We start from the raw sequence: 27,675 nt of genomic DNA on the forward strand, positions 1-27,675 counted from the left end.
TATTCTACTTCAATATTTTGTCTAGGTGATGACAAACAATATAATCTAACGTAGTATTTATATAATTTAAATGGAAGGTATTTTAAATATTTATTTGTTACAGTTATGCAAAGATTAATATGAGTATTGTATGTATACACAAATATGAATGTGTAAATATATTTCCTAAACAACATTTTTTGATAAAACTAATTGATTTTCTAGAACTCTATTAACAATAATATTTTTTTAATTTTGAATAATCTAATTATTTTACAATTTTTCTTTTCATTTACAGCTGGAAAAATTTAACAAACGAGTTTCCTGTATTATGATCACATATCCATCTACATTTGGTGTGTTTGAAGATAATGTAGCTGAAATTTGTGAAATGGTTCATAATTTCGGAGGACAGATTAGGTTTTATATATATCATTTAATTAAAAGACTTACCGTTTACAAACTTTATCGAGTTGAAAATTAGATGTATAGAAAATTAAAGATATGTATAAAGGACATTAATTGTGAACACATAAAACAAATACATCTATTTATGCATAGTAATAAAGTTTTTATTAAATGGATAACTGGTTTTTGTCGGTCAGCATGAAGAAACAATATTTTTGTTTTTATGTGTTTTAAACAGATTAAAAATGCTTATTTTTTAAAAAATATATTGATTTTTCTCCAAATGATTTTTTTTAGGGCTATTATGTGAAACTTATTGCCATTTAATGCTGCAGATGGTACTACAATTAACAAATCCATATTGAAGCGGTTAGGACACAATTCTTAGAAGGCTGAGCTTTACTCAATAATACTATAACCATTGGGCTAAATTTTGGCTATCAGATAGGAAACAGAGTCATAGTTCCAGTACATCTACATAGTTGGTCCAAAGGTTATAGCATCTTAACTAGGAGCTCAGACCTTCACCTAATGGACCATTAATGAAAAGGATAAGGAAAAGGATGGTTTAAGGAAACCCACTTACATATAATAAAATAATAATTTGCAAATATACTGGTAGTTCAGTTTACCATAAATAATTCTGTTTATAGTACAGTCATATTCTAGGTGTAGACCTTATATTTAACGGTACAGTTGTTTTGCTGAGCAGTACTATGAAACAATAATGTTTGTTATTCTCTGCCAGATGGCCAAGATTATCAGCAGTTTTATTTTAATTTTTCTTTCTTTCACACCTTTTATTCACCCCATTGTTAACTGAAATTATGAAAGTAGTTATATACACAGTCATGTTAAAATAGATAATTCAGTTTAAAAATTAATCTAAACATTTTACAAAGTAAATTTATTAAGAAGTACTAAAATAGTAGTTTTTGTAATGGCACATTGAAATTGTTTACCAGAAAAAAATGTTAACACTTAAACAGTAGATAAATAAAAACTTTGTTCTTAAATATGCTTAAACAATAATTTGTTGCATAACCTCTTAATGAAATTTGAAATCACTTTACCTGGAAAAATAGCCAAAAAATTGGTACATTTTATGTTTAATTTGTACAAGTTTTATTCAAATAATTGAAACTCTCAATAATAATACAAAAAAGAACAAGGTTTAATATAATATAAAACTTAATTTATTCCACTGAGTGGTTTTTAAGATATATTTCTTTATAAACAACCTTTTTCTTTTGCAGTAATATATTAGGAAAGTATTTTCACATGCTGTTAAATGCAGGTTTTATTATAAGATATTATGATATTAGCCACTTCCTGATTCTATTTTATTGAATAATTTGTCTAATTAAATATTTACTGATCTGTTTTATAGGTATATCTAGATGGAGCTAATATGAATGCACAGGTAGGTCTTTGTAGACCAGGGGATTATGGATCGGATGTATCTCATCTTAATTTGCATAAAACATTTTGTATACCTCATGGTGGAGGAGGTCCTGGTATGGGACCTATTGCAGTGTAAGTGATTGAAATTGTAATTTACTAACAAATATGATTGTAATAGCGGGTTAGTAACTAAAATTTAATTCACTGTAGAATACATACTCATACCAATGCATGTAGTGCAGTAATAGTCCATGCATTACACAGATTTATTAAATAATTTTATGCAATTTTTTTTTTTTTTTTTAGTAAAGCTCATTTAGCCCCATTTCTACCCAATCATCCTGTTATTGATTTAACTGGGGAAGAGAAATCACAAAGTTTTGGTGCAGTAAGTGCTGCACCTTTCGGCTCATCTGCAATTTTACCAATATCATGGGCTTACATTAAGGTAATCAATTATTCATACTGTTAAATATATATATATATATATATATATATAAAGAATTTAATAAAATAAATAAATTAACTTTAAAGTAATATAAAAATATTACTTTTATATTCATTTAAATTAAAACCAACACAACATAAATTTTTCAAAAAGATTAACTAATTATATATGATTGCTTTAAAACAAAACATTAAAAAAGTAAAATTAATAATAAATCTAATTTTAATACTTATATAGGTAAACACCTGCTTTATAGTACAATGTGGAAAGAAAAAAATTCTATACAGAAATGAGAAATGGGAATTAAAAAAGCCTAATATTTTCAAAAACAATTAAAATTTTATAAATAATATAATTAAAAAAATCTAATTATGCTGATCACATTAGGGAAAATAGACAAATTTTCAAATATAGAAAACATGCAAACATTGATAACAAAATCTAAATCTGTTACTCTCCAAAAAATGTACATCACAAAATTATAATTGTTGTCAGGAGTATGAAACCTCATCATTTATATATGATCTATATATTAAAAAGAAAAAACAGCTAACCACATTTAAAATAAGCAGATAATTTTCTTCAGTTCAGAGGCAATTTGTATCTTACTCAAGATGCTTTATATCTATCTACCTACATACATAATTTACCTTATGCGCTTTAATCTCTATTCATATTTTTACTTTGAACTATTTTGCTATTACGGCTGTGTATGAATGTATCTTTTCAATATAAGTATTTGAAAAATACAATATGTAATTTCTTTGAAGTTTCATTTACGAATTTAAAGACGTTTTCAAATGGAATATTCCTTTTGTTAATTATATTTTCCAATTCAAAGAAAATAATAAACTTGAAGCTCTTTGTACCTGATTGTAATATATTAATTATTGAATGGAAAAAAATCAGACAAATTTTTAAATTAAAAAAAAAACATGTCTTTTTTGTTTTTACTTCATTCATAGTAATAATAATAATTCCCTGTTCAGAGTTGAAAGAGAGACAGTAACAATTCCTGTCTTTTTTATGGTGGAGACATATGTAAAGCACTAGAGGTATAAAGGCACCCGTAAGAGTTGTTTTCTCTGAAAATAATGATAACTGTACACCAAGTTCATGTGGTAAACAGAGTGAAGGAGTCATTTGTAGGGTTGAATATCGGTAGCAGTTTGATGGGCTTAGTGTATCGATATGCCTTATTTATTTGGCTTGAAGAGAAGGCAGTGGAAAATCACTTCATTCTTCACTTTCCTTAGTAGTAAGCTATGTATGGTATTTTTTTTTTTGGAGAGTGACATTTTTGGGAGAAACTTGAAACTCATGTCAAGTTTTGCCTGTACCCATTTCATTTATGACACCTAAAATTTATTTATTTTAGCAAACAGCCTAATTATAATTACAGTTACAATACTAATGAAAGATGAATTTTGTAGCATATGAAAAATGTCAGGCCTGACTAGGATTAGAATGCAGGGCCTCTATGGTGATGAATGCAGGACTTTCATGGAGATCAGCATAGTGGTAATAATAATGATGATGATAATTATTTAAATCAAGACTGAAGATGCTGTAATTATTGAAATAATACCTTCATTTCATGAGTTCTCTTATGTTATTGTATTATTTTTTCATTAATTTGTATTGATTTATACTTTTATATTATTTTTCACTACTTTTTTCAGATGATGGGTGCAAAAGGTCTTCGTAAAGCAACACAAGTTGCAATTTTAAATGCAAATTATATGAGTAATCAGTTAAAAGAATATTACAAAACTGTTTATCGCAGTCCTAAAAGTGGTTTAGTAGCACATGAATTCATTATTGATGTTAGAGAATTCAAAAAAACTGCCAACATTGAGGCTGTGGATATTGCTAAACGACTTATGGATTATGGTAAGGCATGAATGAAATATTTTTTTTTCTGTATTATAAATGGTCTGCAGCATTACAACTCATTTGTATCGAACACTTTTTAGAACATTTAAAATAGCATAAAATAAAACATATTACATTATAGCACTTAACTGTTAGGTGAAACAAAAAAATGATGATACAAGAATATGCTCTTCATGACATAGAGAGCTACTGAAGAAAACATATTTTTATAGTTTTTTCTTTTGTATTGTCAAAATTCAATAATAATGAAATAAGTATTAGTACAACTGAAACTATACAGGCTTTTAGATTTAAATCTGGTATGAGTGAATCAAGGAAGTTTGCTTTTTATTTTGAAAAGCCAGTCACTTTTTTTCATTTTTATCTTCTTATTTTATAATGATTGCTAATCTTTTTGTATTTCTATGTCTAGAAAGTACTGTTTTTATATTTTATTATTATAATAGGGCTATTGCATATTCTCTTAATCACATTGATCAAAAAATTTTTACCTACATTTTTAAGGACAGGCTGTGTTGGTGTAAGGCTTTTCTATCATCCGCTACGATCGATCTGGCTTAAATTGTATTATAAGTTTAGGAAATATAAATCGTGTAATATAGTTTTTGTTTGCAAATATTTAAAAAGGCAGGAATAAAAATTCTGAAGAACTAATGATTTAGTGAAAATTATTGTTATATTTAATGAATTGAAAATATTCATTTGAAGCAACAATACTGATTTATGTTTGATTTCAACAGTTCCATTATTTTTTATTACAGTATGGGAATAATTTGCTTTATATGAAAATAATTTTTAAATATTTTTTTCAAAAGAACATATTCTGTTAATGAAATTTATGAGTTGTAAGCTATTTACAAATGAAAAAAATATATATCATGCTGTTGCATGCTACCAGTTTGATAAAGATATTAGAGGATTACACATATTAAAATTCTTACAAATGCAATTTATTTACTCTTAAGTATCTTACTACTTACAAAATAGATAAATTATATTTCACAAACAATAATTCTGATTATCTATGAAATTTAGAATAATTAATAAAAATGCATACAAAACTAAAAAGTGAGGTTGCAGCGAGATTACAGTTACAGACTCCAATAAACTTTATACAAAGATATTTTACTTTTACTATTTACATAAGAAAGTGACTTATTTTTATAAACAAATAATGTCTTCTGTACTTGGTGAACAGCTTCTTGTAATCGATTGCAAAACAGATTACTGTTACAATTTCACTCATATGCTCAAATGTTACCGCACATATTCATTGAATGTTATTGCACACTCTCTGTAGCTGGCCTTCAGTAGTATCTATAATGTCAAGCCTAGGGCTTATTCTGATGTAACTGCAGCTGAATCGTATCCCTTGTTCATTCAAGGGTAATGGCTTCAAAACATCTATTGTCCAAACCTTACACACTATTTTATAAGCTTTTTCCATTGTTCCTGTGTTGTTTCTGCATTTTTCTTGATATAAACTATTAAATAATAATAATTTATAAAAACCACTTATCAACAACTTTTAAAGGAAAGTTGTAGGTAAGAGGTGTTTATAAATTATTATTATTATTGTGTAATCATACCAACAGGCCATGTTTAATAGAATTATTATATAAATTATTGTAGGTTTACATTCTTAAACATCTTAAATAATTATTAAAATTAACATTTAATGTTTTTTATTTTTAGGATTTCATGCACCGACTATGTCATGGCCAGTTCCTGGTACTCTTATGATTGAACCGACTGAATCTGAAGACAAAGAAGAATTGGACAGATTCTGTTGCGCACTCATCGGTAAATACAGCATTTCTGATAAATAATTTTTTTTTCATATAAGAAATATTTGAATGTCTTATATAAGATTTGATTTACAAAATTAAACCTTCCTTAATAGTACAAGTTTTAAGCGTGAAACCTGGATAGTAATTATATTACTTAAGTATGGTATAAGAGAAGTGGATCAAAAAATAAGTTACACCCTTGCTGTTCTTGAATTAAAGGGGTATATTAATGTCTTACGGTGGCAGCACTGGTTATGTTGTTGTCTTTACACTCCCCTAGCAGCAATTCTGTATGACATTCGGTATGTGTGTAGTATCATTGTCAATATGGCATGTCCTCTAGAGGTTTCGTCCAGTAGTATGATTTTTGTGGGCAAAAAATTACACTTGTGAAATTCATTGCCAAATTGTCGAGGTATACGAAGAGAATGCACTGTCACCCCATGATCACAAAATGGTGCCAAATGTTCAGAAATGTAAGAATAAATGGGAGTGACGAACTGTGTGCTGGGCGTCCTTCAACTGTAAGCACGATGGGTAACATGTGAATGCAATGATTTTGAGTAACTGGTGCATTAAAATTAGAGAGATTATAAGTGAACTTAACATCAGTTACGGTCCTGTGTTTGCAATTATTTAGCTTGGTTACCATAAGATGTGTGCATGATGGGTGCCACATCTGTTAGACCGACAACCACAAACATCAACATTCGATTCTGTGGGAGTTGTTTACAGTAAATTTATGTCTCGAGGAACAATGAATGCTGATCTTACTATGAGACTAAAAAAATTGTGTAAAGCCATTAAAGATCAAAGACCGGAAGATTGAGCGATGGGGTAGGTTTTCTTCACGACAATATTACTTCTCATTCAGCTTATGTAACGTAGAGTTACTGCAAAAATTCAAATGAGAAGTGTGGTTTTGGTGATTATGCCAAAAAATAGATAAAAATATGTAGTTTTTTGTTCAAAAAAAAAAAGAAAAGTTTTATAAATATGTATTTGTTTCATAGAGGGGGTTGTAACTTACTTTCTGATTGTCCCTTGTATTATAAGAATCCGTTTCACTTTATGATATTTTGGTTTAATACCCCTAATTTAAGAAAGCCTCTCTATCTTTCTTTTTCAATTGTTCTTTATTCCTTCTCTTCTTCCTTGGATGAATGTTAAACACTGGTCACTACGTTGGTTCCTTCTAGTAGCTGTTTCTGTTTCAAGTTTCTTGTGGTGCCTTCTAGTAGCCTGGAGGCCAGCTATTTCTCTACTTGGGCTCAGTAGAGTAGCAAAGCTTTTGCGCCTGTGGATTGTGTTTATGTTGAAGTTACATGAAAAGCCAAATTAATTAGACCTAAAATACCCTTCAGTTCAATTTGCCCAGTCTTCTATTTCTCATAAAATCTATCTGATCACTTGGTAATAGTTGAATTACTGTTGCCTGATGAATAAAATTTTTATGTGTTTTGTTGAAAATTATATCTCATAAAATAATGAAATTGATTTTCAGCCCAACAAATTGAAACCATAATGATTATCTTGGGCTTCTAGTGTAAGAACAAAATTACAGAAAATACATGACTATCAGATTGCTTGCTGGTACCCATATGTATAAACAAAAGGACCGATAATTAATAAATAAAAATATTAATTAATAAGCAGCATTTCCAATGGTATATTTTTACTTACTCATAGGAAAAAAAAATATTTTAATTTAAAAATTACTGTAATTAAACATTCACAACACTTACTGTACGATTAGATAACGAAATTCTTATTAATATTTTAGCTAGCTGTGTTATATATATATGCATGTGGGTGTAATAAAAATTTAATTTTAAATACAACTACCTTTTTATATAGTTACTGAAAATAAATAACATTTATGTTTGAAAATATCGCTAGAACACAAAGCCAACAGACAAACTGACTGCCGTTTGATGAACTAAAATTCTTCAAATATATAATCAAACTTCTCATGGAAAATACACAACTTTCTCATAGAAAATAGAGCACCGTAAATTTCTTTTTGTAATGTCTTTCAATAATACAAAGTAATTTCAAATTTAATTATGAGGAGTGTTAAAATTTAAATTATAAATTGAATCTGGTGCGAAATATAAGAAATAAAAGCTGAAGTAGTAGCACATCTAATGGCTGGAAACAAGCATTAACCTATTCCAACAGTTCAGCACTTAGCTGTTATATGTTATTTCGTTATAAGTGGAAAAGTTTATTATTACAAAATTTCTTACAAAAGAAAATATGAAGCTGTCAGAAATTTACATAAGACTTAAAAGATATTATAGTGAAGGAAATGTTGACAAATGTAAGCATTTATAAATGGAGTAAATCTTTTAAGACTGTCGAAACATATAGAGAATAAACCTCACTCTTGTTGTTTGAAAACATCGGCAACACAGGAAATGACTGACAGGGTTAACACAATTATTCAAAATGACTGTCGAATTACAGTGAATATTGCTTCTACATTTGATATCAGTGTTGTCAGTCTGGATAGCTCTATCAAAAATCAACTCGATTATCAGAAAATAGGCACATTGCATTTTACAAATTCTAATGGACAAACACAAACAGATATGCCTGTTTGTTGTTGGTAGCAGTCTACTTACATTATCATTCCTCTTTTTACTTCCTTGGACAAAGTAAGAAAAGTACTGTGATCGCAAAAAATTTCGGTTTTTAGATTTCAACGGAATTATCCATTTTGATCATCCCTAAATCCATTTTAACTAGTTTCGGCGAGACATCTGTATGTAAAAAAGCATGAATGTATCTTGATAACTCAAAAATAATTAGCCTTTTGATTGCAATTGACTGAACCAAAAGTGTAAAAAAAAAGCCAAAAATCCAAATGTTTTGTATTTTGGACTCTTTCGTAACTGCAGTATTATAAGCCCTCAGAATTTTTCAACGATATATTGTAAGTAGTACTTAATTTTATTGGTTCCACAGTTATAGCCAAATAAAATTTAATTAATGAAATATTTGGATCTTACAAGGGGAAAGCACATCGGTTCAAATCTGAATTCATATACATTTATTCTTTTTTAACTTTTTTTTTTAATTTAAATATATTGATTTATTAATAATTGTTAACCTCTGACTGTAAAAACAAATTGCAATAAAAATTCAATAACAAAAAAAAAAATTAAAAATAAATTGGAAGTTATTAGTGAAATAAAACTTTACATTCTTTTCATTTTAATTCAAAAATTTTTACACAGGCTAATAATTATTATTAGCAAATCAATATAATTAAATTTAAAAAAAATGTAAATGAAGTCAAGATTCCAACCGATGTATCCATGGTTACAGATCTGACACGTTCTCACTTACACTACACAACTACTTGAGTGGCGTGTAACAAAATTAATATATAAACTGAAATAAAATGCTGATATGTACATCACAAAAAAATGTGGTCAGTGTGGTGTCCACCACAATGCAATTCTGTAACTGTTCACTTTATATAAAGTATTGGAGGATTCTATCTACATTCAAATGAAATAAGTTTAAATGAAATGCAGCAAAAAATGTGTAGATATAATTTAATAGGCTTACAAGGAAGTCATGTGGTGTTCACTTTTTTTATTTTTTATCGAGATGAAGTCTCTTACTTTTATATTTCTTGCAAATCGTTTATTTTTTCATATAGCTACATTGTTTACAGGTTTAATTTTAAAAAAAGTAAAGCTAACTTTAAAAATCATACTACAAACCAAAATGACTTTTTGACTAGTTCAAATTTCAGTTTTTGAAGTCGTTATTAAATTATTCTTAATTTGGTACAAAACCTAAGTCATTCTTTAAGGAGTTACAATAATGATTTTTTATTTAATTTTTCACTGTTTCAACCTGTCTCCTTGAATATTTATTAGTTTTCTCTGCATTAGACATTAACAGAGGGGGAACAATTCTCTTACCTTATCAAAGAGTTACGAAATGATAAATTCCCTGATAAATGATAAATGCCATGCCTGACGGATTCGAACCCAGGACCTCTGTATGAAAGGCTGAGATGCTACCACTCACACCATGGAGGCCGAGGCCGGCCATTTAGAGATGTAATTTTCAATGAATGTACAGTATGTTATTAGATTCAATTATGTATGTATGTGTGTGGACACATTTTTCTTGGATTTTGATTTTAGATTACTAAATTACACAAATGCAGCCATTCGTTACATGAATTAGCCATTGGGTTTACCTCAACATGGTCACCAAAATATAAATTTTGTAATAATCATTACACAATAACGGGGTAATCTATCAAGTTGGTTCAAACATGGTAATGTAAGGTTTACTAAAATGCATAAAATATATAAATATCAATTTTGTAGATCAAGTGTTTTGTTCCACCCCCAAAATGGTGGAAAACCAACTTTTTAAAAATTGAAAAAAAAGGTATGCCATAAAACCTCCAAAGCAAGAGATAAATAAATTACATTAACTTATTAACAAGTATGTTGTGGCAAAATTAAAAGTTAAGAGATTATAACTTTGTATATTTTGTATATTTGTATATTCATATTTCATTTTAAATTCTGTACAGGAATTTGTTCGACCCGATAATAAAATCTGGCCAACAGTTGGACGTATTGATGATATATATGGAGATAAACACCTTGTATGCACTTGCCCTCCAATATTACCAAGTTTTTAATATTGGGATACTATTCAAAAAGAAATAAGTGCTTGAGAATGGAATATCAAGATGGAAAAATTATAAAAGTGAGAAAAATTGTAAATATTCAATCAATTACAATTTATAACTTTTTACAACATAAATGTTAAAAAATGTTTCAAATCAATTTCAGTGTACTTTATTTAAGGTTAAAATTATAAAAATTTTATCCGAGTCTAAGTTGTATTTTCTTGGTGGTAAAAGCTTCTACAGAGTCTGCCTCTGTCGATGCTGATTGCTGTAGTAATAATGATGTTTGAACTTAATTTTGTAACATTTTTTTTATTAATTACATGCTCAAAATTAAGTTGTGTTTTTGTAAAACCTCTTTTATTATTATATATATTTTGGATTATTCACAAGTGTATTTAATTTGTGTCCTTTATTGTTTATTTAAGATCTTTTTAATTATGAATTCCTGTGCATTTTAGATTTGTTTCAACAAGCCAGTTTGTGAAAGTATACTCAATTGTGGAGTGAAATGTTTTAATGAGCTCTTATTATGAAATACTCCATCTGTTTTGTCAAATGTAAAACTTATTTCAGTCTCAGCAGTCAAAATTTGTACACCACAGGAGAACAAAATTGTTTGATAATTTGTATATTGTTTTATAGTTCTCAATGCGATGTTAACATAAATTATTTTAATGAATTTATCTTTTTTGTAATTTATTTTGTTTTTAATAATAAAATTTGTGTAGGAGTTTGTCTAATAGTGTACTGTAATGGTCATTTGCTTTAATTAAAAATTTTATTCATGTAATTTATCTCTGTTAAGTGGAATGAAGTGTATTAGTCTGAAAGTTAGAAGTTTATGATATTGAGATGACTAAACGTTATGTATGACAAATTTTTTCAGTTATAGTAAGTTTTCCATACATTTTAAATGTACGTTTGCATTCATGTTTTTTGACTGTAGGTCCAAGATGTTTGTACTTTTGTCTAAATAAACACATAAAGGTATATATGTATTGTCTTGCCGAGAGCGAATGAATGTGATGAAGTAAATGTCATGCGGTTAATTTAGAGCAATAGTTGTTAAAGTTGGGTGGTGGAACCACTGTTGGCGGGGCTTGACTGTGCTACTGAGGTTGACTGTGCATGGTAGTCCATGCAGCCATGAGGTGTGGCACTGTGTTGCCAAGGGGCGGTCTTCAGGTATGATGTTTATAATGGGCGATGGGATGTAATCTGAATTTTGTTATTACATGTAACACATTTTGAATGGTATGAGTTTAGCGTTGTAATGACTCATTACTTAGTTGATGGTTGAGGCATTTAGTCACAAGCATTGGTATTAAAATTGGAACTAGACACAGAGTTCGCGCTTCCACGGACTCACTTAGCAGTTCAGAGGGTGATATTGTAGGAAAAAGAGTGAAGCTGTCCGAAAGAAGCCTAAAGCGAAGGTGTTGGCTGATATAATTTTTACTGTTGTAAATGTCTGCCGAGCAATTTGCATCGGTGGCATCCCGACTGATGACTGTGAGATGTAAGAGGGTCTAAAGATAGCCTCCGGTAAAGCCCCTCAGGGCTCAAAATGGAGAGGGTGGTGTGGCGACTGGAATTGCCACAAAGTGGGTGTGTCTTCCCCAATGGGATTGGGATGCAAAAAATTATTCATAAATTACAAATCTTATAGCTTAGCTTGAAATAAAGAGCAAAAATATTGGTTACAGCAAGATGGATGCTCTGTGTCACACTTCCAATTTGGCTATGGAGTTGCATGAATTTTTTTATAACTGTAATTTCTTGTGGAATACGGTATCTGTGGTCTCAAAATTTTTCTCACCACCAAATTTCTATTTTTGGTTCATTTGAAAGTTACTATAACAAGAACAACATACACACTTTGGTGAATTTAAAGAAAATATCAAAAGATAGCATTTCTGCTAGCTGAAGTCAGTGCTGCGGTAACTAAGAAAAATTGAACTGGGCATAAAAACAAGTCGATTTCTCCATCAGTGCTCAAGATGGATATTTTGAACATTTTTATGACATGTAAAAGGAAAAATACTAAAATTATACTATGCTTAGTTTTAAATATTAATAAATTACGCTTGTCATTAAAAAAATTATTTTCAAAACACATTCCTTTCACAAGTCTAAAATTACTAATAACATGGTCTTTGGAAGTTATTTTTATCCTCCTTAGTCCACCTTTGTTGTTCAATCACTTTTTTACAGTTAATTTTAGCTTGCTTAGGTTATAGTTTTGAATATAATTAATATTTTTAATGAAGCGCAGCATAATTTGTATGAAAATGACTATATCAAGGACATCCAGAAAGGTTTGGCTGATGGAAAATTACAGACTTTATTAATAAATAAAATAGAAGTAATTTAAATAAAATTAAATTAGTTTTACTTCCTTGTACGAAGTAAAGAAAGTATTGTGATCATGAAACATTTTGGTTTTCATATTTCAACAGAAATATCAATTTTGACCATCCCTGAATCTATTTTGACTAGTTGCGGCATGACATCTGTATGCACATATGTATTATGTATCTCATATAATTAAAAAATGATTAGCCGTATGATGTTGAAATTTTGGATTTAGGACTGTTGTAACATCTAACTGTGCACCTCTCCTTTTGATTGCCTGAACCAAAAGTGTCAAAAAAAGCCCAAAATAAAAATAAAATTGGTGTTTGGACTTTTTCTTAACTGCAGTAATAAGCCCTCATTGATAGCTTTTTAACGATATATCAAAAGTGGTACTTATTTTCATTGGTTTCAGAGTTATAACCAAATAAAATTTTTATTAATGAAATATTTGGATCTTAGGTTCACATCGGTTCAAAACAGACTTCATCTCCTTTTTCTTTAACTTTTTTTTAAAATTTAAACACATTTATTTATTAATAATTATGTTAACCTCTCACTGTAAAATTATTTTTATGATGAATAATAATTCAATAACAAAAAAAAGATAAAATATTAGAAGTTTTTTATGAAATAAAATTTTATGTACTTTTCATTTAAAAAAAAAAATGTGTAAATGTAATTTAATTTAATCTGTGTACAAGGAAGTCATGTGTTGTCCACATCAGATATTTCTGTTATGATAAAATACTGACCTATTGCTAGTAAAAAAATTCAAGGATTACATTACTATTAAAATGTAGAATTCTATCTTTAACTTTATCGCACTTCTTAATTTTTTTTCTTGATTGAACACTTTAGGTGTTTGTTCTATTAAATTGAATTTTTTCTCTCTTAAAAATGTATGAAGAATTTTTAAAAAGAAAATAACATCGCATATATAGTATATAAACTTAATTATAACAAAAGTAATAATTTGGGTTTTGTATGTTAGCAAAGATGATGGTCTGAATTATTACTTCAGAATGCATTTCTGTTGCTGAAGTAATTTCAGGATGGCAGTATGAACTTTTACATTGATAACAATATAGTAAAGGTACTGTAAGAATTTAGACTTTGATTAAAGTAACAACCCACCAGAAAGTAATGAACTTAGATTTTATTTTGCAGAAGTTATTGTTTCAACTAATATGCTACCATAATTTATTTTTACATTGAAAATAATCTGAAGTTTTAGGTAAGTAAGCCACTGCTCTAGTACAAAATATAACATTTCAATTTGATTTTAAAAATAAACTTTTGTTTCCACATATTTTTATATTTTAATTTTCCTGGCTTTAAAAAGTTTAATATTATATTTACTTTTTCTGTCATCTGTCACACTGGTTTGATGGTATTCTCCATTTTTTTCTGTACTGTGCAAATCTTTTAACTTTGACGTATTTATACATCCTTAATCTCTGTTTTATATTCAAATATATATTTTTCACAGCTTTTTATGTTCCATACATCTTTCTGTTACTAAATTAATTGAACGTGGATATCTTAATACACAGCCCATCAATCTCTTTAAAAAGTTTTGTCACAAATTTTAAATATGATTAACCTGAAAACCTAACTTTTCACTTTATAGAAGATAATTTTGATAATAATGAGATCTTTATCATGCTGATCTTTATGGGAGCATGAAAAAGTCTTTCTTCTGGAAGGTTCTTGTTTTTAATCCAAGTCAGGGTTGACTTTTTTCATACACAACAAAATTCATCTTTCATCCATAAAAAAGTATAGCAATTAAATTTGGCATCAGCCTGTAATTAAAAGCATAAATAAATTATTCCCTTAAATATAAAAATAAAGGTGGTAAAAGGTATCTAATTTATTAAAGAAAAATTTACTTTTTTGTAACATTTTATCAAACTTATTTAAAAGAAGCATTTCTTTAAAAATAAACTGTTTTTTTTTTTAATAGTCAGAAGTAAGATAAAAAAACAAATTAATATATATCGATAACAAAATAGGAAATAAAACATTAAATTTTTGTTTACAAAATAATAAAACATTTTTTATTTTTTAATATTAAAATACCATTCGAATTTAATTTAAATTAAATGACTTCACACATAAATAAATGCATACACAACAATGTGTATTAAAATATGTGCACGTTTTAATAAATACTATCCAGAATTAAATTTTTTTTCGTCACATTTTTTTGTAATAAATGCATTCATTTATAAAAAAATTACTTATCTCTGCAGTGTAACATTTGAAAATCTGTAACAACGAAAAGTAATACATATATTTTAAGGATTTCATTATCTTTTTTAAACGTCCTTTTAAGGATGCTGCTCTTTGTGTGAAATAATCATTACAACACAAAATGCATATATGTTGCAAAAAAAAAACCAAACATGCACGGATACACCGGTCGAATTAAAAATCATTCATTCTAAACGAAGGATACATTGATAAAGAAGTACACACAATAATCAGTTTTTATTGTAATCTTATTGCTTTGTAGCTATTAAAAGTTAGCAAAAATGATTTAAAGGAATACAATGTTTATATGAACATCATCTTTTATAGTACATATGATTTTCAGAACCTTCAATCCGATTAGCAGTACAATCTCCCTGTAACACATGGAACAGTACTTTTCATGACATATTGGAACAGTACTCTCACTAACATTTGTTTGCATTTTCATTCATTTGGTTATGTGAACATAATTTATTTTGTTAAATATTGAAAGGTAAAAAAAAAAAAAAATTAAATCAAATTACTTGCATAGGAAATATATTTACCTTTAAAATATTTGATTATTAACATTGTTTTTATCAGTCAAAAGATGACCTAAAATCATGCCATGCTTGAACAACATATTTACGGTTCTGCCAAATGTAATAATTTCCATAATAATACCATCCTCTGAAAAAGAAGATTATATGCATTCAACACAATATACATAATAACAAATTTATACTAGAAATTACTTATGATTACAATAGTTACTGTTATCAAATCCTCTGCAATAAGTCTGCTAGGAAAAAATTGTATTATGTTAATTACTCTAATAATCAAACCAGCCTGTATATTATATTATTTGATGACACAATATATTACATAATTTGTTGATTTACTATCTTTTTATGCTTATACATATATATATATATATATATATGTTACAACTGTACGGTTAACGCATAAAACAGACAGCTTCTTTCAACTCAGCACATTCCCAAATCGGTACCAAAAAACCCCTTCAACTTACTTGTTTTTACCAGTTATCAATGATTTGAATTTTCTGTTTTCTTTTTCCATCATAATTTTTTAATAAACCTTACGCCCCACAAGTATTACATGCTTATGTTATCATGCAATAACACAATGCTCTTTGTTAGGTGTCATTGATTGTATATTCTGGTGTGCAATTTCTATATCATTTGATAGAAGGCTAGCGCAGCATTTGTTATGTGCTTCCTTTTTGAAAGTCGATCAACAATGTACCGAATTGATCCCGAATAACTATGGTGATAAATATGCCTAAAAAGCAAATCCTGCTTATACTTTCAATTGTGACAACAGATGTACTATACAAAAATGATTGGCATTTCATTTCTAAAGTGCTATGCAATACTCATTTTCATTACCATAAACAATCAAATTGAAAAATTCATCATTTCTTCTGTATATTATGACAAAAATGCCACTAGTTTATGGTCTTTTATTAACTAATATGAGTAGTAACATACATAAATTTTGTTATCATCCAACTCTTGATAAATGATTTTATAAAAAATTGCTCTAGAAAGAACTGGACAAATCAATCCAAATCCAAGATATTGACATGAAAGCTTAAAAGATGTAACACTGTCCTTATTTCATGGTGACAATGATAATTATATCATATATACTTTAAAACTAGATTATTTAATTAAAATTCAATATAAATGACCACGTAAAATCATTTCAAGATGGTAAATTAAAATAAACATTGGGGAAAAAACAACCCAACCTTATACTGTAGAAGAAAGTAACATTATAAATGGTCATTCAGTAAAAATTTTAAAGTGAGAAAGTACTATATTTAAATCCTACTCGTGATACTATTTATAGTATAAATTTAAATTTTGGTAAAAAGTACTCATGTGATAATCCACATAATATTACAACAGTTATGCATAAGCATATATTCTACGGATAAAAATCTTATTTAATATAATTAAGCTATATTAATATGATATTTAATATACTACACACAAAAATTAAGATGTTTTTCTCAAAAACACTCGATTGATTTTTATTTCCAATTAATGTACACTACCTTCAATCTTCTAAGAAGAGTACATTTTAATTGTGATGCAGTTTTAATCATTATAGTTTTCTGTGATAGCTCTAGTAATGTTTTAATAATAAGCTGCAATGATTGAAAGAAAACTAAAATATGTACTATGGACAAATCTTCAGTTTAATATATACTTTAGTGGAAATATTAAATGTATTGTTGCCAATATCCACAATATACAATGGAACGCCAATTTCCCAGATGTCCAACTATCTGGACTCCTTACATCTGCACCAGGCAATTTTAAAAAAGTAACACGTTATTAAAAAAAAATCTAAAACATAAATTACAATCACATCCACATCTCATAAAGATTGATTCAATAGTTGTAGCATAAAACAGCAAAAAAAAATAATAAATAATTTATTTTTTATCCCTTAAAATGTTAAAATTCAAAAAATCTAAAAATGGTTTTAAGATAATTATCTGAAGAGTATATGTAAGCCCAAATCGAATGAATATCTCGTTTAGTATAATCGGAAATGGGGAAAATTTACAATCATTGTCAACATTTTTTTACCTCTCATCGCTTTCAAGATAGAATTAAAAAAAAATCTGGTTTTTAAATACTTTGCTACCAAGAAATTGAAAAAAAAAAAAAAAAATTAATATTACCCCATTTTAACTCTTTAAACTCAGAATCTAAAAAAAATACTTTCTTAATGTGATGTGCAGTTACATCATAAGAAGAATGTGTATACAAATTTTCATTAATTTATCTTCTGTAGTTTTTGATTATCAGTAAGTAAGTAAGGACATATTTTATTTATATATATATATATATATATATATATATATATCGCATGTTTTCAGTTCATATAATAATCTGGTTTGATAATTAAGGATATTGAGAGACAGTACACGTACAAATTTCTTATAAATACAATTTATAATAATGTAACTCTGGTGCTGTTAACATAAGTATCAATATTGTTAGGGATTGTTAATATCATGTCTGCAACAAAACAATTGTTTTATCAATTACAGAAAAAAGAGAGATCTTAGAAAAATTTGATAATGGTAATCAGATGAATATGGTTCAGGAACATCCACTCTTTCAGATATTTAGATAAGTGGAGAAACCATTATGATTAATGTTTTGCAACTCAAAAAAGAATAAAGTATTTCCAGTAAGACAATGAAGAAAGCATCAAATGATGAGGGGAATTGAGCTCTTTTGGTGATTTGTTCAAAAGTGATCTCTTGATAAACCAATTAGTGGATCAATTCCAGTAGAGAAAGCAATTACTTTAATAAGAATCTAAATGGGAATGAAAATATTATTGCAAATACAGGTGGCTTCAAAATTTTAATCAGCATGATGGAATTTGGGAACTTTAAATTCATGGAGAATCATCAGCAAACATCCCAGTAGCAAATGAATTTATTCAACAATTTTCTGATTCTTTTAAAATATTATGATGAATACTTTGCTTATAAAGTACTTTGTAATTAGAAATTAGATTTTTATTTCTTGTACATATATCTTTTGTTATGTTCTTGTATGTTATGTAAATCTTTGTAATTTTTATATCCAGGTCTGAGCACAGGAGGTAACTCTCAGCTGAACTGATTCATTCTATTTATAGAGGTCTATCATGTTACATTTGAGTACCTGAATAAATTGAATTTAATTGAAAATTGTGACAATATGTCCTTGAATGGAAAGCTCTTCCTAAGATAACTTTTTTCCCAGCAAAGAAGAATCAGCTCCAGGCTACAAAATATTTGACACTGTTGGTTGGTAGTAACACAACTTGAGATCATCGATTAAATCTTATACTGATTGGATTAGTCAAAAAGATCATAGAGGTGACCGCAAGAAAAATTTTTTTTTTTCTAGCAAATTCTTTCAGATTGATATGATTATTTCTATTTAATCTTTTCCTGGACAGACAACTAAATGTCTTTATCAACACCTGGACACTATATTACTAGAATGAACAATTAGTTAAAAATACCAAACTTAAAAATTAAATTACAGAGTTATAAAAGAAATAAAATCAGCAATTAAAATGCTCAATATCAAAACAAAAATATTTTTTATACAGTACAGCATAATGTGAAGTGCCTATGTCATATGTTAAAGGCGAAATAAAATCACAATGACACAATATTAAAAATATAAATTTTTTTTGTCTTCAGTCATTTGACTGGTTTGAAGCAGCTTGCCAAGATTCCCTATCTAGTGCCCGTCATTTAATATTGGTAAATCCCCTACATCCTACGTCCCTAACAATTTGTTTTACATATTCAAAGCATTGCCTGCCTGCACAATTTTTTCCCTTCTACTTGTCCCTCCAATATAAAAGCAACTATGCCAGGATGCCTTAAGATGTGGCCTATAAGCCTGTCTCTTCTTTTAACTATATTTTTCAAATGATTCTTTCTTCAATTTGCCGCAACACCTCTTCATTTGTCACTTTATCCAATCATCTGATTTCTAACATTCTCCTATTACACCGCATTTCAAAATCTTTTAATCTTTTCTTCTCAGGTACTCTGATCGTCCAAGTTTCACTTCAATATAAAGCTACACTCCAAACATATACTTTCAAAAATGTTTTCCTGATGTTTAAATTAATTTTTGATGTAAGCAGATTATATTTTTGACTGAAGCTTTTTTCACCAGTGCTATTCGGCATTTTATATCGCTCCACCTATAGTAATTCTACTTCCCAAGTAACAAAATTCTTCTATCTTCATAATCTTTTTCTTGCCCTATTTTTATATTCAGTGGTCCATCAACATTATTTCTACTACATTTCATTACTTTCATTTTGTTCTTGTTTATTTTCATGCGGTAGTTCTTGTGTAGGACTTAATCCATGCTATTCATTGCTTCTTCTAAATCTTTTTTACTCTCAGATATAATTACTATGTCATCAGCAAATCGTAGTATCTTTATCACTTAACCTTGTACTGTTACTCCGGATCAGACTTTTTCTTTAACATCATTAACTGCTAGTTCTATGTAAAGATAAAAGTAACGGGGATAGGGAACATCTTTTTTCAGACTCCCTTTTTTATTACGGTTTCTTTCTTATGCTCTCAACACTAAATTTTTTTAAAATGCAGAACATTTTATTCCAGTCTACATTATCAAATGACTTTTCTATGTCTATAAATGCCATGACAATACAAATATAAATGCCATATATGCGACAAGTTGGTGGATCACACTATACGACTTATATTGCCCAAAGGAATTCTTGCATCCAATCTTTCCCAACTATCCATCTGCTTGGCTGACTCTGAGGCAAATCACAATTAACAACTGAGGTAAAAACTGGTCTATAACTGCTTCTAAAGTTTTAGGACATGTAGTGGATAAGACATGAAAGTAGGGATGTTGAACACAAAGGCAGATCAACAAATGAAAATGTACCAGATGAAGATGACATAAGTGTGTATGACCCATTGTTCAATATGCAGAGATAAAAGTTATGCGTCATTCAATCAACTATAGTACCTAAAGAAGAACATAATGATGAATAGTAAAGGTGTTGAAATCACCAATTATTAGGCAGGACAAAGGTATTTGGGAAAGCAGATTGGAAAGATCGTCTTCACTGATACTGGAATTTGGGGAAAAGTATAAGTTGCAGATATTCATTTTAAATGATGCCAATACTTTCACTGAGCTGCAGGGATGTTTATAGCCAGGGGAATCTGTGCGGCTAATCAACCTCCTTCAGGAAAACAGCCACACCTTCATGTCCTCTACCTACACTTAGCCGCATCTCTTATAGACCTAGCTGCGAGAAGACACTTCATTATGGGGAAGGAGGTGAATTTCCTGCAGACAATGTACCACAGAATTTTCTTCCTTTAGTAAAAAAAAAATATAAACCCTGCATGTAGATTATCAAATACGATCCAGTTTTTCTTTTTGGTGTTTATAACCTTTAGGAAGTAATTTGCTTCTTCAGGCACTTCATTTGTCACCATATCTGTGAAGAGACCTCGAGATGTGGTGGGGACCTGGAAACCTTGTAGGGCAGAGATACCATACCAGGCAACAATTTTTTTTTTTTAATACATCCCTTCATAGGGATTTTGATAGTTTGCTGCATATTTGGTACAGCAGGAATTTTATTTGGTGATGTACTGATTGAGTGATTTTCAATAAACTGCTCACTATCAGTCTTTCCACCAAAAATATCCTCCTTTTTCTTGCCTAAAAAGAATTCAGTGACGAAAAAGCAGACGTAAGGAATTTTATCTGGTCTGACAAAGCCTAGACCAATTTGGTCGGTTCTTTCCATGATGGACATGCATTCTCCTTTTGCACATTATTAGAAAGAGCCTGGACAAAACTTAACAGTGCGTTGTATAGGATTCCTCATGTTGAGGGATTTTCTATATTCCTGACAAGCTACACAAAAGGACACTTTCTGCTCGGTACAAATTTTTAATAAAGCCTGCACAGAAGTGCACACTCTGCACAGAAGTGACTGACTGCGATGATAGATCTTCTGATATTTCAGATAATTCAATACCAGCCAACTCATGGTAAAAGATCACTCTTAGAAAGATACACTCTCCTGCTGGAATTTAGTGTATTATTATTGGGCTCCACTATCACTTTGTCCTTCCCCATGCACCTAAGGGCTAGCAGTTTCCGACTCTTGTTATCATTACTTACCTGGGCACCATTACTAAGTTTTTTAATAAATTTCGAAGCCAGAGCTGTTATTATGCACTTACTTATTACAAAGAGAGAAACCTTAGAAAAGGATTTAACTTCCTTGTTACACTTTACTAAAAGAAACCATACATTAAATAATTTAGCACTCTCTGTTACATTACTTGTTTCTTTATCGTTCGATACCTCTTCAGCTGAAAAGGTTGGTCGAAGTCTTTTCAAACTCCCAGTTTGTTAGTTTTTTCAAGAGGAACAACAAGTACTGAAATATTATTAACTAAAACTGAAATTTTGTTCCCAAAGGACCAGCGATTCAACAGAAGACTCCAGCACAGCGTTCGCATACTGGAGAAGGTAGGGTTATGTACAGTTGGGTTCACCCTGGTTTCAGAGGACATGAAAAGAACTCTTTTGGCTGATAATGAAGATGTACGTGGCATAATTAAGATAATCAAAGACATTAATCTAAAAGATTGCTGTTTTATGTGGCCTATGCATGGAACTCTGACAGAAGGGTGATATTAGCAAAGAATGTGGAATGAAATTTTAAATAAAACAATGCCAACAATACTGATGTAATGCATCGTGAAGATTTTATAACGTAAGGAATTTTACACAAGAGATTTCATATCGGGCAATACAGACTGTGATTTCGAGAATGTTGATGAATGGATCATTAGTGATGACAATAACCCAGGGTACTAAATTTTGTGCAATGATGAGATTGTAGATACCATATATGATCAGCCAACAGCTCAAAAAAAGGCAATGACTTACATCCAGGGCTGTCTCAAAAATACCTTGGCAAGGAAAAATAAATTTTTTCTCTGTTATTTTTCTTTTGAATTTTTTTAAATTGCACAAATTTTATAATTTTAATTTTGATTCCAGACGTGTCTCATGATTAGTTTATTCTTTGATTTTAATTTAAATTGCAAAAGCCTACTAAAATGTATCATCATATGTATTATGGTTTTGTTTTTTTTTTATTTTGATTGCTTTATTAAATAATCATGATATTGATATCAGTTTTTAATAAAAACAGCCACAATTCTGTGAAGCTCAACATTTCCAGTAACCCATCCCAACTCAACTTTATTACATACCTAGTAATTAACCTAGTAATTATATTGCTTAGTATTTAACTAATAATTATTGGATTTACTATATTAACTGTACAACCTTATTTTCTTTGCAGGAGGAGTTTTTGTTGTACTTCTTTGTGGTTTAGCTATAGCAGTCATTGTTGCAATATTTGAATTCTGCTACAATTCAAAACGAATCACAAAAATGGAAAGGGTAAGATAACAAATTAAAATTATACATTGTCAGAGGTATATCTAGCACTTGAAAACAATACTTATATAATGATCACAAAAATATAATGAAAAAATTAATAATGTACACATTCCACATAACATTTTGCATCCATAAATATAACTAATTTCTACACTGTCAAGAAACTACCAGCATACAACATTAATGGCTTAAAACATTCAATTTATTATATCTAATAGTGGATTTACTCATTTGTAGTCTCCCTGCTGAAACGTTTTGAAAAACTTCACACAATACACAATGAAAAACATACAAATAAAATATTATCATTATGTTCATGATAACATAAAAGGAAACTAAAACTGTAAACGTTATCAGTCATCAACAAATTATTGTATATTCTTATCTGGATAAATAAAATATAAATTTTAATAAATTTAAACAAATTATATAAATTAATAAATAGTAATTTATATAATTTAATAATTATATAATAATATATACATATATATAATTATAATATATTTATTATATTAAGTTATATTACACAGAGTGAGCAACATAAAATCGAACCCATGATGAAACCGTTACCCAACACTATTTATGAAAGACTCTCACACAACTAGCGCGACGTGGATGTATATGTTACTATTGATTGTTGCTGCTGTTTTTCAGTTGGTTACGTGTCAGTGCAGTATATGTTTTGTTGCAGTGTAGTTGTGTTTGTGTAAAATGCCCTATTATATTCGTTCTGGATCATTTGAAGATTCACTTCAAGTATTCTTAGGAAAATTTCCGAATGCCTGTATTCCAACGAAGAGTAGCAAACACAATTTAGTTAAAAAATGGCATACAACAGGTTCGGTTTCAAATACAAAACAAAATAGGCAACCTTCTGTTAGGACTCCACAGGCTGTTGCTGATATTGAAATGAGAATTACTGCCAGTCCAAAAAAAATCGCTACGCAAGTTATCCCAACAATTTGGTGTTAAATACACATCTTGTCATAAAATTCTTCATGAATTAAAATTGAAACCATACCGCATTACAACTGGAGACAGACAAACCAAAATGACTTGATTATTGCAACTGGCTTCTCGAAAACATTGTTGTTGAGCAGACAGACCTGATGTCATACTTTATGTCAGAAGAGACATGGTTTCATATATCCGGCCATGTTAATTCGCAGAACACCAGGTATTAGATGGCAAAGAATTCTCATGAGATATTCAAGTGCCCACCTCACAATGAGAAAATTGGTGCAATTGAACTGTGCTCCGAATACAAACATAAAAAGCAAACATGATCAATTGACTTATGCAAAAAAAAGTCATTTACAAGCACAATGTTGAAACCAGAACTGTACAGTTTAATAAAACTACAAAGCCACGGGCTACATTATCTAAAATCGTTACTGTTTTAGCCAAGAAGGGTCACAGAGTATTGAAATTACCTCTTCATTCTCTGAAAGTAAATCAGATTAAAAAAAAAATTTTGGCAGTTAAGAGTATGTTGTGAAAAAAATGTTAATTTTAAATTAGGTGATGTTACTGCATTAATTGAAGAAAGAGCAAATTCATTATTAATGCTAAATAAAAATCGAAGGTACAACCATGTCAAGAAAATAGAAACATCTTGTTTCTGAAAACTAATTGAAAATGTCATTATTAATGTAAATGATGAAAAAAAAAACCTGTATAATTTACGTAACTGTGCATTAACAAATATTGAAATTTAATCATCATTTGCAAACTAAAATCAGTAGAAATTCAGTATTCTTCAATGTGTAATTTACATTTTCCAGTTGAAATGTTCCCATTCTTATTGGATTTTCATTTCTGGGGAATGATAAAGGACAAAATTTTCCAGGCAGTAGGATTTAAAGCTAATTTAATTTTTCTAAATACTAACTATGAGAACCCAATAAGCCATAGGAAAGAAATGCAAACGATTAAATTATCAGCACACCTACACACTAAATGTAAATTGTTTTTTACCATGCCAGAAAGTCAGCCCTCTTGGTCCTGAATGTCTACACATTAACATAGATCTTATTGAGGGATGAGAAATCCAGCAATATCTTTTAACAGTCTTAGACTAATAAAAACTGATCTATTCTAGGTTAAAAGCTTTAAATTACTGCCACCGGTTCAAAATTTATTTTCACAATGCATCTAAGAACTGAAAATATCTCAGTTTAAAAGACTAGTATATTCTTTAAGTTCGCAGATGACATTGTCTTAAATGACTCTTATCAAAACTCCTATTTCCACCTTGCCTATAAATACACCTACCAACTGGATAAAGTTAAGTTAAATGATTTCTTGCATCAATTTTGAAGTTATTCAGACAAAACAACTCTGTCTTTGAAGGATTCTAAAAATGAAATCTTTCATGTCATACAAACAGATTTAATATATAAAATGTTTTTTTTTTAGCACAACTATGGGTAGTTTAATAGTATAGTTTTATACTGAAGGCAACTTCATTAAGGTGATCTCCTATCCAAGAGCTAACAAATGCAACCATTTTCACATAGAACAGTAAGAATAGCAGGTCATTCAAATGGTTAGTACAGTGTACCTTCATGATACCATTCATTCCCTTTTCATCTGTCAAATGCTCTAGTACATTCTTAATAGGATTTACATTTGATACAGCTATTTTAAAAAACCACTACCTGCACAATGTTGTGAAAACAGGCTTAGTAAACCATACTCATCACATGAACAATGTCATACATAGCAAATCAGCCTACCGTGAAATAAATAATATATTTTACCTCTTTTAGCTTCACATCTTTACTTCCTGAATGAGAAATTAACTAGTTTTCTTATGTTTAGTGAATAAAAAATATTAAAACCATGTTTCAAAGCTTTTTTCAGGTTGACTACTGTTTCAGAGAACCAGCATGGCAGTTTCCCTAGAATTACCACCTGATCTACATTTACACCAAAATAACGATCTTGAAATTCCTAAGGTTCATCAGAACTCTTAACTGTTCTTACTGTGATCTTGATCTACAGCTTCAATCTGTTGTGAAAAAACTGAATTACCATATTTGTAAAATATTTGTGAATCCGGTGATAACAGAAATAAAAAAAAATTTTTTAATTTATTTTTATAGCTATTGTGTACTGAGAGTACAGAATTATCCCAGTAGTTAATATATTAATCCAAATTTTAATAATAGTTAATAACCTACTAATTGTTGAAAATGTATACTTTTTAAAACAGTATGTTATATACGTAAATAGAATGTAAAATAGCAAAACAACAGTATACTTATTTTGTAGACAAAGCAATAGAAAACCAAATTTAGCTGCTAAATATTGAAACTGTGTTCACTCTTTTATTTTGTTTGCATTTCTCTGATGAAATCATAAATGTAAATATGCGATTAATTATTAAACAAAAAATGTTCTGTATTTTTAAGTACCATACAGTTTTATAAAACAAAATTAAAATTTGTAAATATACATTTTATTGAAAATAGAACTTGTGTTATCATTTTTTATATATTAATATAATGTCACTGTTTATGTTTGTAATATTATTTTTTAATGATTTTTATTTATGGAGATAAATAATGCTTATTCAGATGTCCACTAGGAGCACTATGTAAGAAAAAAAATACAGTAATATATTAATGGTGAAATACACATTATATATATTACTATTTAATATTATAGCCTAAATTTATATTGTTCATAAAAATTAAATTTATTGCCTTAACTCGCCATAATTAAAAATGTCATATAAAAAAAAATATTACTTATTTACAATACCAGCAGCACCTCTAATTTTTTGTGTGAAACAAATTTATTAATAAAACTACAGCATTATCCCACATTCGATTGTTATACTTTTGAACTGGATCCTTGGTAAGAGATCTTTACCTTTATTTGCTGGAGCAACAGTTTATACAAAATAGCATGAAGTTGCTGTTTACTTATATGGATATCAAATTGACAAGATCACTTGATCCTGTCCACATACTATAATTTTTTTTTTAACAAATTTAGAATTAATTGTGAACAAAAAATTACTCACTTCTATAATAAACTAAGTATCCACTAGTTTGAAGACATTTGGCAAGTCACTTAAATGTAACAAGTAATTAAAATCCCTCATCTTGTACAAGAATATGCAGTTTTATTTAACTATAATTGAACTTTAAAATAGTTTTATCATAGCAGTTTTATTTTTTAAACAAATTAATTAATGATTTGCTAATATGATCTTAGTACACCAGGTTTGTTTAGTAGGATTGATGTTAGAAACGTAACTCATCTACTTTTTACTGATTAATGACATTTATTTTTTATGGCTTTATCTTTCTAACAAATTAAACAGCAAAGTTTTTGACAATACAAACTAAAATTAAAACAATTATAAGATTCAGTTATGGTAAAAACTGACTAATTATTGTTCTTACTTAGATTTCA

General features: G+C 28.8%; 1 long non-coding RNA gene and 1 pseudogene across 1 annotated transcript; one reads left to right on the forward strand and one right to left on the reverse strand.

Annotated features, from left to right (window-relative positions):
- LOC142327889 (glycine dehydrogenase (decarboxylating), mitochondrial-like) overlaps window positions 1-10,674 on the forward strand; it is a 41,867-nt pseudogene extending 31,193 nt beyond the window's left edge.
- Window positions 10,675-14,081: 3,407 nt separating this feature from the next.
- Window positions 14,082-17,298, reverse strand: LOC142328201 (uncharacterized). The gene is made up of 3 exons (XR_012757217.1): window positions 17,280-17,298; window positions 15,760-15,883; window positions 14,082-14,763 (listed from the first exon to the last, which is right to left on the reverse strand). It is a non-coding gene; the product is annotated as an uncharacterized LOC142328201 (long non-coding RNA).
- Window positions 17,299-27,675: the final 10,377 nt, after the last annotated feature.

Source organism: Lycorma delicatula, chromosome 7, assembly GCF_047948215.1.
Source record: "Lycorma delicatula isolate Av1 chromosome 7, ASM4794821v1, whole genome shotgun sequence".
Taxonomy (NCBI): domain Eukaryota; kingdom Metazoa; phylum Arthropoda; class Insecta; order Hemiptera; family Fulgoridae; genus Lycorma; species Lycorma delicatula.